The sequence below is a fragment of the Sminthopsis crassicaudata genome, chromosome 3 (assembly GCF_048593235.1).
Source record: "Sminthopsis crassicaudata isolate SCR6 chromosome 3, ASM4859323v1, whole genome shotgun sequence".
Taxonomy (NCBI): Eukaryota; Metazoa; Chordata; class Mammalia; order Dasyuromorphia; family Dasyuridae; genus Sminthopsis; species Sminthopsis crassicaudata.
The window spans coordinates 20,317,881-20,331,326 of record NC_133619.1 but is presented as its reverse complement, the minus strand read 5'-3'; the positions used below and the strand labels follow the sequence as shown (position 1 = coordinate 20,331,326).

Genomic DNA, 13,446 nt, shown 5'->3' with positions numbered 1-13,446 from the left:
AGAAAGAGATTCAAGGAATTAGAGTAGGAAATGAGGAAATTAAACTATCACTTTTTGCAGATGACATGATGGTATACTTAGAGAACCCCAAAGACTCTGCTAAAAAGCTACTAGAAATAATTCAAAATTTCAGCAAAGTGGCAGGATACAAAATAAATCCACATAAATCCTCGGCATTTTTATATATCACTAACAAAATGCAACAGCAAGAGATACAAAGAGAAATTCCATTCCAAACAAATGTTGAGAGTATAAAATATTTGGGAATCCATCTACCAAAGAAAAGTCAGGAATTATATGAGAAAAATTACAAAACACTTGCCACAAAAATAAAATCAGATTTAAATAATTGGAAAGACATTCAGTGCTCTTGGATAGGCCGAGCGAATATAATAAAGATGACAATACTCCCCAAACTAATCTATTTATTTAGTGCTATACCAATCAGACTCCCAAGAAACTATTTTAATGACCTAGAAAAAATAACAACAAAATTCATATGGAAGAATAAAAGGTCAAGAATTGCAAGGGAACTAATGAAAAAAAACTCAGAGGAAGGTGGTCTAAGTGTACCTGATCTAAAGCTATATTATATAGCAGCAGTCACCAAAACCATTTGGTATTGGCTACGAAATAGACCGGTAGATCAGTGGAACAGATTAGATACAAAGGACAAAAAAGGGTACATCTATAGCAATCTAATCTTTGACAAACCCAAAGATTCCAACATTAGGGATAAAAATTCATTATTCGGAAAAAACTGTTGGGAAAACTGGAAATTAGTATGGCAGAAATTAGATATGGATCCACACTTAACACCATATACCAAGATAAGATCAAAATGGGTCCATGATTTAGGCATAAAGAGGGAGATAATAAATAGATTAGAGGAACAGAGGATAATCTACCTCTCAGACTTGTGGAGGAGGAAGGAATTTATGACCAGAGGAGAACTAGAGATCATTATTGATCACAAAATAGAAGATTTTGATTACATCAAACTAAAAAGTTTCTGTACAAATAATACTAATGCAAACAAGATTAGAAGGGAAGTAACAAATTGGAAAAATATTTTTAAAAACAAAGGTTCTGACAAAGGTCTCATTTCCAAAATATATAGAGAACTGACCATAATTTATAAGAAACCAAACCATTCTCCAATTGATAAATGGTCAAAGGATATGAACAGACAATTCTCAGAGGAAGAAATTGAAACTATATCCACTCACATGAAAGAGTGTTCCAAATCACTACTGATCAGAGAAATGCAAATTAAGACCACTCTGAGATACCACTACACACCTGTCAGATTGGCTAAGATGACAGGAACAAATAATGACAAATGTTGGAGGGGATGTGGGGAAATTGGGACACTAATACATTGCTGGTGGAGTTGTGAAAGAATCCAGCCATTCTGGAGAGCAATCTGGAATTATGCCCAAAAAGTTATCAAACTGTGCATACCCTTTGACCCAGCAGCGCTACTACTGGGATTATATCCCAAAGAAATACTAAAGAGCGGAAAGAGACATATATGTGCCAAAATGTTTGTGGCAGCTCTTTTTGTTGTAGCTAGAAACTGGAAGATGAATGGATGTCCATCAGTTGGAGAATGGTTGGGTAAATTGTGGTATATGAAGGTTATGGAATATTATTGCTCTGTAAGAAATGACCAGCAGGAGGAATACAGAGAGGGTTGGAGAGACTTAAATCAACTGATGCTGAGTGAAATGAGCAGAACCAGAAGATCACTGTATACTTCAACAACGATACTGTATGAGGATGTATTCTGATGGAAGTGGAAATCTTCAACATAAAGAAGATCCAACTCACTTCCAGTTGATCAATGATGGACAGAGGTAGATACACCCAGAGAAGAAACACTGGGAGGGGAATGTAAATTGTTAGCACTAATATCTGTCTGCCCAGGTTGCATGTACCTTCGGATTCTAATGTTTATTGTGCAACAAGAAAATGATATTCACACACATGTATTGTACTTAGACTATATTGTAACACATGTAAAATGTATGGTATTGCCTGTCGTCGGGGGGAGGGAATAAGGGAGGGGGGGTAATTTGGAAAAATGAATACAAGGGATAATATTATAAAATATATATATATATATATATATAATAAAAAATATTTAAAAAAAAAAATCAAATGATCAAGAAAAATGAGAGTAGCACAGAAAATTAAATATGGATTGAGTCTATCATTTTATTATCCTGCTGCATTCAGATAAGAAGTATCTCTCTCTGTCTCTTTCACTTTCTGTCATACCATATATATAAATAAATAAATATATATATATATATATATACATACATATACATATATATGTGTATATAAGCATGCATATCTACAAACATGCAGACATATTTACACACATATACAGATATATATATATATATATATATATATATATATGAGATACAGAAAGACAGAGACACACACAGAAAGAGACAGATAAAGAGAGATGACAGAGAAGACCAAGACACAAACTTAGAAAAGGACAACAATGTCAGAATAACTGTGAGCAAAACCCCAAAGATAGCATAAAGTGGTCTCAAAACCAGAAAAACAATTCATGGGAGAGTTCAAAAAGTGCTTAAAATCACATAAGAGAGATATAAGAAATATTCGCAAAAAATGATAGTGATGCAAGAGTTATATATAAAAAAAGAGTGAACAGCTTAGAAAATTGCTTAAAAAGTAAAATTGACCAAGTGGAAAAGGAAATATAAAAATCGACTGAAGAAAACAACTCTTTAAAAAGTTCAATTTACCAAATGGAAAAGAAAATACAAAAGCTAATTCAGGAAAAATACCTTAAAAGCTAAAATTGGGCAAGTGGAAGCTAATAACTCTATGAGACATCGAAATCATTAAAAATTATAAAAATGAAAAAAAATGGAATAAGATATAAAGTAGCATTTGGTAAAAATAACTGACCTAGAAAATAGATCCAGGAGAAACAATATCAAAACCATTGGACTACCTGAAAGCTATAATGAAAAGATCCCTGATATCCTGGATCCAAAGGGTAAAAAAGTCATTGAAAATAAATCCACTTATCATCTCAGGAAAAAGACCTCAAAAGAAAGACTCCAAGGAACATAAAAAATGGTCAAATTTCAAAATTATCAGGTCAAGGAAAAATACTACAGAAGGCTAAAAAGAAACAATTTAAATATCAAGGAGCCACTATCAGGATTACATAGGATCTAACAGCTGCAGTATGAAAGGACCACAAGTCTTAGGATATAATATTCTGAAAGGCAAAGGACCTAGGCTTGTGATCAAGTGTCTCTGATAAAATACTCATTTTTCAAATATATAGAGAACTAAGACAAAATTTTAAGAATACAAGCCATTACCCCCAAAATGTTTAAAGGATATGGACAATTTTCAGATAAAGAATTCAAAACTACTTGTAGGCATATGGAAAAGTGTTTTAAAATCATTTTTTACTAGAGAAATTAAAATTCAAACAGCCCTGTGATACTATCTCAATCTCTCAGACTGACTAATATTGATAAATGATGGAGAGAATGTGAAAGAGTTATGACACTTACTGCAGTGTTGGTGGAGTTTGAACTAATCCAACCATTCTGGTGAGCATTTTGCAACTATGCCCAAAGGATAATCAAAATGTAAATCTCCTTTCATCCAGCAATGTCACTATTGCATCTATATCATAAAGAGATCATAAAAAAGGGAAAAGGATATCTATGCACAAAAATTTGCAGCAGATTTTCATGGTAACAAAATATTGGAAATTGATTGATGATTATCAATTAGGGAATGACTAAATAAGCTATGGTATAAAATGCAATGGAACTATTATATAGTAAGGAATGATGAACAGGTGTATTTCAGAAAAGCCTGGAAAGATTAGAATGAACTCATACAAAGTGAAATGAGAAGAACCAGGAAAACATTATGTATAGTATCAGCAACATTGTGTGATAATCAACTATAATTGACTCAGATCTTCTCAGCAATACAATAATCCAAGACAAGTACAAAGTACTCATAAAGGGAAATGCTACACATAAAAAAAGATAAAGAGCTAATGAATTTGGAATGCCAATCAAAGCATTTTTTCACTTACCCTTTCTCATTTTTTTCTTTTTGATATGTTTTTTTTTCTTTCAAAACTGTAATTAATATGCAAATATTATAAAATAATATGTAAATATGATACATATTTTAGTCTATTTTATGCATGTGCTATCTTCTTCAGAAAAGGGGAGGGGAGGGAAAGAGAAAAATTGAAACTCAAAATCTTGTAAAAATGAATACTAAAATATTTCTTAATGGGTATCTGAGGGAAAAAACAAAATACTATTATACTAAGTGAAAAAAAAGAAACTACAATGAGAAGCTATGAAAAAATAATAAAGGTCATTTAAATAGTGGGAATATGGAAATATATAATAAAAATCACATATTTAAAAATATAATCAATAACATTCATCAGAAAGAGATCCAAAATTAATGAAATTAGGGTACAATAAATACAATCATCTGGACTAAAAAAATTAATACAAAGGAAACAATATAAATCCTAAGAATAGAAATGGTATTTTGAAAGTTTTTGTTTAGGATACATTCTGAAGAATATATTCAATTCCATAGAAAATAAGGTGCTTTTTTAAATAAACAATTTTCTTTTCAAATAAGTATCTCTGACATCAGAATTATTTCTTATTTCATATTCCCTTCCTTACATTAAATTCTCAGTGAAAAAACAAAAAAAAAACAAAAAAACAACAACCTCATTTGATAGGAAAAACATTGATGTTATCAGCCATTATTGCTATGTACATGACATTTCTTTGAAGCTTTTGTTTCCATATTACCATGGAAAGAGAACTTCTTATGAGAAAACTGTTTTGTCAATTTAAAACCCTAAATCTTTCTATTCATCATTATTATTGTTATTATTTTTTCTCAGTTATCTAATCTTGGCAGCTCTTTAAGACTGTAAATTTAGAAGAGAATGTTATTCAAAGATGAGAGAGAACAATTTCTTATCAGGGGACATTAGAGGGCTAAACCATGTTTTTTTTTTTTTTTTTTTTTTTTTTTTTTTTTTTTTATCTAAATTATTTCATTTGAGTCTCACAATCCTGTGAAGTAAGTACTGCAAATGTCATTAATTCCACTGAGCTAAGTAACTACAGTATCCTATACCTAGTAACCCTAATAGATAAGACACAAATCCAGATGTCCTTGTCTATAAATTCAATATACTCACCATTACATCATCTCAGTTTTCAAAGACCTCCACAGTCTACCAGCAAAACACATTTTCTTTTCTGCCTCTTTCTCTCAATAAGCTGATCTACTTACTGTTCCCTCTAAATGCCTTGGACTTCCCTTTCCCTTGTCCTCTTTTCTATTTGTATTTATAAGAATGGAGCCAAGATAGCAGAGAGTAGACAGGTCTTTGAACTCTTCCTGGCTTCTCTCAGAACACCAGATCAAGCTTTTAAACAAGTTTTGGAGTCACAGAACCAGCAATACTTGGAGTGTAACAAATTTCTAGCAGAAGATATTTTAGAAGAACTTGAGGAAAAGTCTTTCTCAATTGGGCAGGGGTGGGAGGCAACTCAGCATAGGTGCAGTGCAGGGATCAGCTTTCATCAATCAGGGGAATCTACTTGGAGATTCTTAGGTAAAATACAGCAACTACAGTTACTCTATCCTGTTTCAGAAGCCAGTGGATCAACGGACTATTTGTGAGACCTCCAACAGAACTACAGAAGTAAGTCCCAGAACAACAAGCAGAACTTGGCCATGCCCACCAGGAGGGAAGAAAACATGTCCTTGAAAAACAGAATTGGCAAAATGGCGAAGGAGTACAACTCTTTAAAATTAGAATTGGTGAAATGGAAAAAAAATACAAAGAATAAAACAACTTAATTTTAAAGTTCAATTGGTAGAATGTAAAAGGAGGCAAAAAAGCTAACTGAAGAAAATAATTCATTAGAAATTAGAATTAAAGAATTAGAACTAAAGTGAATGACTCAATGAAACAACAAGTATAATTCAAACAAAAATTTTAAAAATAAAAAAATAGAATGGAACAAAAATACCCCGTAGGAAAAATAATTGACCAGGAGAGACCATGTAAGAATTATTGAATTTCTTTGAAATCACGATGAAAAAAAAAAAAAATTCTAGATAACATCTTTCAAGAAATCATCAAAGAAAACTGCCCTGATGTCCTAGAACCAGAAGGTAAAATAACCCTAGGAAAAAAAATCCATCAATCACCTCCTGAAAGAAATCCCCAAATAAAAACTCCAAGGAATATTGTAACAAAATTACAAAATTTTCAGATCAAGGAGAAAATACTGAAAGCAGCCAGAAAGAAACAATTCAAGTAGCAAGGAGTCACAATCTGGATTACCCTAGATGTACCAGTTTCTAATTTAAAGGATTAAAGGACCTGGAATATGATAATGTAGAGGGCAAAGGAGCTTGTACTGCAGCCAAGATTCAACTATCCAGCAAAATTAAGCATTATCTTTCAGGGGAAAAGATGGACATTCATTGAAATAGAGGAATTTCATTATTTTTGATGGAAAGACAAGAAATGAACATAAAATTTGATTTTCAAATACAGAACTCAAGAGAAACATTAACAATGTAAAAAGGAATGAGGAAAAAAAACTTTTTAAAAATCCCTATATGGGAATTGTTATGTTTAACATTTGAGAGCTATATCTTTGTTAGGGATATACTTAGAGGGTGTAGGCATAATTTGACTTTATTGTGAGGGTATAAAAAATGAACTAAGATTGTAAAAGGGATAGTACTTTAAGAATAGGAAGGAAAAGATAAAATGGGGTAAATTACATCACATGAAAAACCAAAAAAATGCTTATTATAATTGAGGGAAAGAAGAGAGGGGGAGGTGAAACCTTAATCTCATTAGATTTTGTTCAAAGAGAGAATATCAGACATATTTAGTTTAATATAGAAACTTATCTAATCCTATAGGGAAGTAGGAAGAGAAAGGGGAAAAAAAAAGAAAGGGGGAGGTAATAGAACAGAAGTTGAAAGGAAAAACTATAAAAAGGTGGGAGGGTTTATAAAAAGGGAGTGTAGATTGAGAGAGGCCATAGTCAGAAGCAAAACATTGGTGAGAGTGAAAAGGGGAAAGAAAACATATAACTTGAAGAAAGTAAGATAGCAGGGCATATAGAGTTAGTCATTTTAACTGTGAATGTAAATGAGATGAACTCCTCTATAAAATGGAAGCTAATAGCATACTAGATTAAAAACCAGTATCATACAATATGTTGTTTACAAGAAACACATGTAAAGCAGGGTGATTCATACAGAGTAAAGATAAAAGTCTGGAGCAAAATCTATTATGCTTCAACTGAAGTAAAAAAGCTGCGGTAGTGATCCTAATCTCAGATCAAGCAAAAGCAAAAACAGATCTAATTAAGAGAGATAAAGAAAAACATTGCATTTTGCTACAGGGTACCATAATTAATGAAGAAATACCAATACTAAACATATATGTACCAAGTGGTATAGCATCCAAATTCCTAGAAGAGAAATTAAGAGAGCTCCAAGAAGAAATAGACAGCAAAACTATACTAGTGGGGGATCTCAGCCTTGCTTTATCAGGACTAGATAAATAAAACTACAGAATAAAAGAAGTTAAAGAGGTTAATAAGAATTTTTAAAAAGTTAGGTATGATCTTTGAAGAAAAAACTGAATGGGGACAGAAAGTAATATACTTTTTTCTCATAAATACATGGAACCAACACAAAAATTGACCATGTATTAGGGCATAAAAGCCTCAAAATCAAATGTCAAAAGGTAGAAATTGTAAACATGTTTTTCTATTTGTTTTTTTATAAGTTAAAGAAACAACAAATATAGTTTAAAATAATGTGTTCCATTTGGTTGACATGTCTTTGCAATTGTTAGGGAAGACATATTGCTTTGCTAGACTGTATGTTGGCAATTGACACATCAATAGAAATTCTCAATATAATTTGAGAATATTTAAATTATAATGGTATAAAAGAGAGAAGTATTTAATTCTAAATTGATGGAAACCAATAGATTTAAGGGTGACATTCGGGTCTACAAGCACTGTTAAAATATGACAATTTTTATTATTTAGACAGATCACATTCTTTACTTTTGTCAAAAAATATGAGCAAACAGCTAAATATAATTTTTGAAATTATTGAAAATGCTATCATCTTTATATAAAACATCATTAAAATACAGCTTATGACAAAACTATGTGACTGTTTCTATTCATAATTAGGAACACTTAAGTCTTTAAAATAAAATCTTTCAGATTGCTTAAGTGATTAATAATACAAAATTTAAAATAGCTTTCCTACCATTTAATTTGAAATGCAGTTAATTTTTAAATTTCCAAACATACAACATGGTTTTAAAATTCATTATACATAGCTCTAGAGACAAATCCATTCATTTTATCTTTCTGAATCAGAGTACAATTCAAAGTGCTTTCCATTCATTTGTTATATATTCTTTTGGGTGGGGGGGAGGAGGGTCAAGGCAATTGAATTTCAGTGACTTGAATCACACAGCTAAAAAGTATTGTGTCTGAATCCAAATTTGAACTCAGATCCTTTTGACTCCAGGGTGGGTGCTCTAATAAACATTCTAGCTTATCTATTCTTTAAAGTGCTTTGGTACTAGAAACAGGAGATATGTTTTATAATAATATAAAATTCATCCTATATTGTTCCAAAAACTACCACCAACACAATAAGCAAAATAAGTGGCCAAAGCCTCAGCTTGAAGAAATTTCATAGGGAGGAATCCATTATTTTCTGAAGTAACTCTTTTCACTAATGACTAATTATTAGATTATTCCTTATTATCAAAATAGAAATTGTAACATGACCCAGCAGGTATGTAAGATACTACATTGATGAATACTTTGCATTAACCTCTTTGGAGAAGCAAAAGCTTGTCCAATAGCAATTGAGTGGCATTTTCTTTCTTCTGTCAAAGAAAGGTTGATTGAAATTTTTTTCTGATTTATTCAGTTCAATTTAGATGCTTATTCTTTTTTACTATAGCTTTTTTGTAATATTCTGTTTCTCTAAAATGCAATCATTCTTTGGGAGCAGGTTTCTTGGGCATCTTCTGGAGGCAGCCTTGGCTTTCGTTTCAGTTCAATAATCCTAAAATGCAGCAGGAGTTAAAGTACTTTACTGTCTCTTTCCAAATCTTATTTCCAGATCCTTTATTTTCTCCTTCAAGTCTTGTCTCCTTCACTTGGGGCTCAGCTAGCTTTCTGGAGCCCTTCCTCTCTCTTTGGTCCCCAAGAGCTCTTGTCAGAATGTCTCCAGCCTCTTGTCTTCCCAATGTCTCCAGCCAGCAAGAAGGTAGATGTGGGAATGACTCCTCCTCTTAGAGAGTGGGCTTGTGGGTACTCCCTGGGCTTGTGGGAGCTCCTTAAAAGTATGCTCCCTTAAAGATGTAAATCTCATGGAATTCTAGTAAATATATTACTGAACTAGAGAACTGTTAAGTACCATGTTAAATTAGATAATTACTATATCCATTCCAGTGATTTAGCACCTTGTAAGAATCCTAACACTTTTTTATTTACAAACATATGCATGGGTAATTTTTCAACATTGGCCCTTGCAAAACTTTCTGTTCCAAATTTCCCCCTCCTTCCCCCCACCCCCTCCCCTAGATAGTCCAATACATATTAAATATGTTAAATCCAATATATGTATACATATTTATACAGTTTTCTTGCTGCACAAGAAAAATCAGATCTAGAAAGAAAGAAAAAAACCTGAGAAGGAAAACAAAAATATAAGGATGCTTATTCTTTAATGTCCTTTTCTGTTACTGGAATATAATTTATAGAAGAGTCTTCACAGGGAAATTGGAAGATTTTTGATTTAATTTAATGGTCTAATAGATTGGTGGGATTCAACTAAGGTTTGCTGCTAGCATTGCTTCATGGTGGTTATATATTGTATATAAAGGATTCAAAATCTCTTCAAGAAAAGCACATGGATTTTTCTGGGAAATATTTGCAGCCCTTCTTCTTCCTATTCCTTTTTTTTGAAAAGAACCTAAGGAAAATTGAATAATTCTTCTTGGTTTTCCCATACCTGCCTCAATTTACATAATCTGAGCAGCACAGGGTAATTGAGTGGAACTTATGACAAGTCATTATTAATATTAATCAAAATGAGAAAGTGAGAAAAGAGGAAATTGGAGAGGGCAGAGAAAGAGAGGAGGGAAGAAGGTGAGATAAAGAAAAACAGGCAGACATAGACCCAGAAAGACACAGATAGGCAGAGAGAAAAAGAGATACAGACACAGAGAGACAGGCAGAGAAACAGAGAGATAGTCAGAAAGATAAAGAGACTAAAAGAGGAAAGGAGAAGGGAGAAAAGAAGAGGAGAAAAAGAAGAGGAAAGGAGAGAAGATAGAAGAGGAGAGAGGAGTTGAGGGCAGTCAAGGGGAGTCACTTATAACTTGGGATGGAGAAGATTGGAAGAGGATGGGGAGTTGTTCCCTCCAACTTCAATTAATTCTGTTGTTTACAAAACCCAGACTACACAAGATGGACAGAAAAATAGAATCAACCTGGTTAGAATAAATGAATTTTGCTGAGAGAATACCCTGATGAGACAGTGAACATAGTACTCTTTCTAAGGTTGTGCTGCAAATCTTATCACTAGGTAAAGAAGACTGATACCCCCTTTTGGACTAAGGAAAAATGCAAAGAGAGTGATAAATAAGATGGGACTCTGTATATTAGATTTATGATGTCATCTGCTAAGCAACACACAAATAAAGGAGGTATAAAGGGAAATCACAAAACGTAAAAGTCACTTCTCAGAAGGAAATAACCCTTCTTGAGGTGCTACTTAGGGCAAGATTTTAAGCAGCTTTGACTATGCAAGTCTCAGGTATATTATTCTTCACTGATGGACATGGGTATTTTTAGTGGCCTAAGGTATAAGTCCTAGTTGTTGATATTGTTAATTGATTGTTTTCATTTTTTTCCCTCAGCCTCTAAATAAATCTTTTCATATTTGTTCTTGTAAGGGGACCTGGCAACTACTCCTCAGGGCATGTTGAGCAACAGATACTGAATTTTCCAAATTATTACTGCAGAGCTTAATAACTAAAGAACAAAGAAGACTCTCCAGATTATACTTGAGCCCTTTGTATCAGAAGGAAGTCTGTCCACAAAGATTTCATAATTTAAAATTGAATTACATAATGTCATAATGTCAACATATGAAACATTTAGTGAAAGAGTTTCTAAATAAAAACCTATAACTTATCAATTACAGTTTTAGGAACTAAAAGAATGGAGGACAGATGAAAGAAAAGACTCTCTGCAAGGTGTTCTAAGACTGAAGAAGCCAAAAGATTGAAAATTCTATATCATCATTCTCATTACACTGGAATATAAGATAAAACTTTTTTCTTCTTTTACAAGAAACCAAAATTCATTTCACTTTAATCCAACAAGCATTTATAAAGCATCTACTATACGAAAATAACAAGGGGAGAAACATGGTAAGAATTTAATAATGCTTTAATTTTTTTTCATTCATTAATACATTCATTAATTCATTCGACATGCAATGGCAAGCGTGAAAATAGTTCCTACACAGTTAAGAAGTTTGCAATCTCTTGGGTGAAAGTAAAATATGTAAATACAATGTTATTTTATGGGATGTTAAGAAATGGAGATTCAGAATATGGACTTGAATAGAAAGTGACATTTGAGCTAAAGTTTCAGTGGGGATAGTGACTATAAGAGGCAGAAGTTAGGAGAGAGTTCATTTAAGGAAAGTAAGACAGCAAAAATATGGCTATCTCAGTGTATCTGTATGGGGGAAAGAAAAAGAAGGAAGAAAGAAACATGAAAAAAAACCCATGGATTGTTGTCAAACTGATATTTTGGAAATATATTCCATTATGAACATTAGAATGATGTAGTTCTTCCCAAATGCAAGGAATGTGTAGAAAGTTCTTGATGGTCAAGAGAACAGTTGTACATAAAAGTATCCTGTGATGGATAGCATTTTATCTAGCTCAGTAATATCATTACCTAATTTTTTATAACTCATTACCACTGTCAATCTTGTGATAAAATTAGCCTTCTCCAGTTGAGGGTCACTTTGAGGGTGCTCTTGATGTTTCTTTGATTCAGTAGTTTGAATTGCTTTGGTTGAACCATCCTGGCCTATTTCTGGGCTACACTCCACTGCAGAGGGAACAGGCAATTAATGTTAGTGATGGGGCTCATTTCCATTCTTTCTTTTCACAAAACTCCTTACTAGCACAGAAAAGGGCTGAGGAGAGCTCATTATGAGAAATCATGTCACACTTTTTGGTTATTTCTTTTTTCCTTTTACTTCCTAGCAACTTCTAGCAAATATTTATCTCTAGTTAAACATTATGAGGTGACCCAACCATGTTGACTGCACTCTCAATTTAATTTATTTTCCAGATTGTTTGATACCACTATTAAAAGTCTTGCTTTGTTTGAAACTTTCTCTTTTCTAAGGCCTGGTCCCAGGGCATTTCAAGATTTCCCTAACCTTCTCAAAGGGTAGCTAAGTGGCACAGTGATAGAATGTGGACCTGAAGTAAGGAAGACTCAGCATCCTGAATTAAAATCTGGCCTCATATACTTACCATCCAAATCACCTTGGACAAGTCACTTAACCTGGTTTACCTAAATTCCTCATCTGTAAAATGAGCTGGAGAAAATCAAATGGTAAACCACTTCAATATCTTTGTCAGGAGAACCCCAAATAAGATCATGAAGAGTTGGGCACAGTTGAAATGTATGAGGGTAGAAACCATCTTGTTCGCTAATATTTGTATCTCCAATGCTTAACACATTTTCAGGCACTTAAATAACACATGGTAAATTTATCTATCTATCTATCTATCTATCTATCTATCTATCTATCTATCTATCCATCTATCTATCCATCTATTTATCTATCTATCCATCCATCCCTCCATCCATCTATCAAATATATTATCTTATATGCCATAAAATATGAATATCACCACCATGACAGTCATCATCATTGTGACATTTTCTCTAAAGATTTACTCTTTTCCCTCACCAAAACATGAAGTGACCCTCACTTATCAAAGATCATGCCAGTAGAACAAGTCTTCTGTCAGATCCTACAAAGCTGTAGGGAATTTGGTGTGAAATCATTAACACTCTCCAATTTTTCTCCACCCAGGCAATAAATGTTTTTGACCTCAGAAACTGATGGAGGAATAGAATGCTTTTCAAATCTTAAAGCACCATATAAATGCTAGTTATTATTATTATTATTATTATTATTATTATTATTATTATTATTATTATGGTTTTACATGAGTGAATAGGTTACAATGGAAGAAGG

At 32.7% G+C, this 13,446-nt stretch overlaps 2 long non-coding RNA genes across 2 annotated transcripts in view; one reads left to right on the top strand and one right to left on the bottom strand.

The window, feature by feature from the left end:
* The window catches only part of LOC141564801 (uncharacterized), a 153,333-nt gene extending 141,765 nt beyond the window's left edge, over window positions 1–11,568 (top strand). Inside the window, exon 3 of the long non-coding RNA XR_012488729.1 lies at window positions 11,356–11,568. This is a non-coding gene — a long non-coding RNA (uncharacterized LOC141564801). The remainder of the gene's footprint in view (window positions 1–11,355) is intronic.
* The window catches only part of LOC141564800 (uncharacterized), an 82,162-nt gene that overhangs the window by 20,808 nt on the left and 47,908 nt on the right, over window positions 1–13,446 (bottom strand). The gene's annotated exons all lie outside the window — the stretch shown is intronic.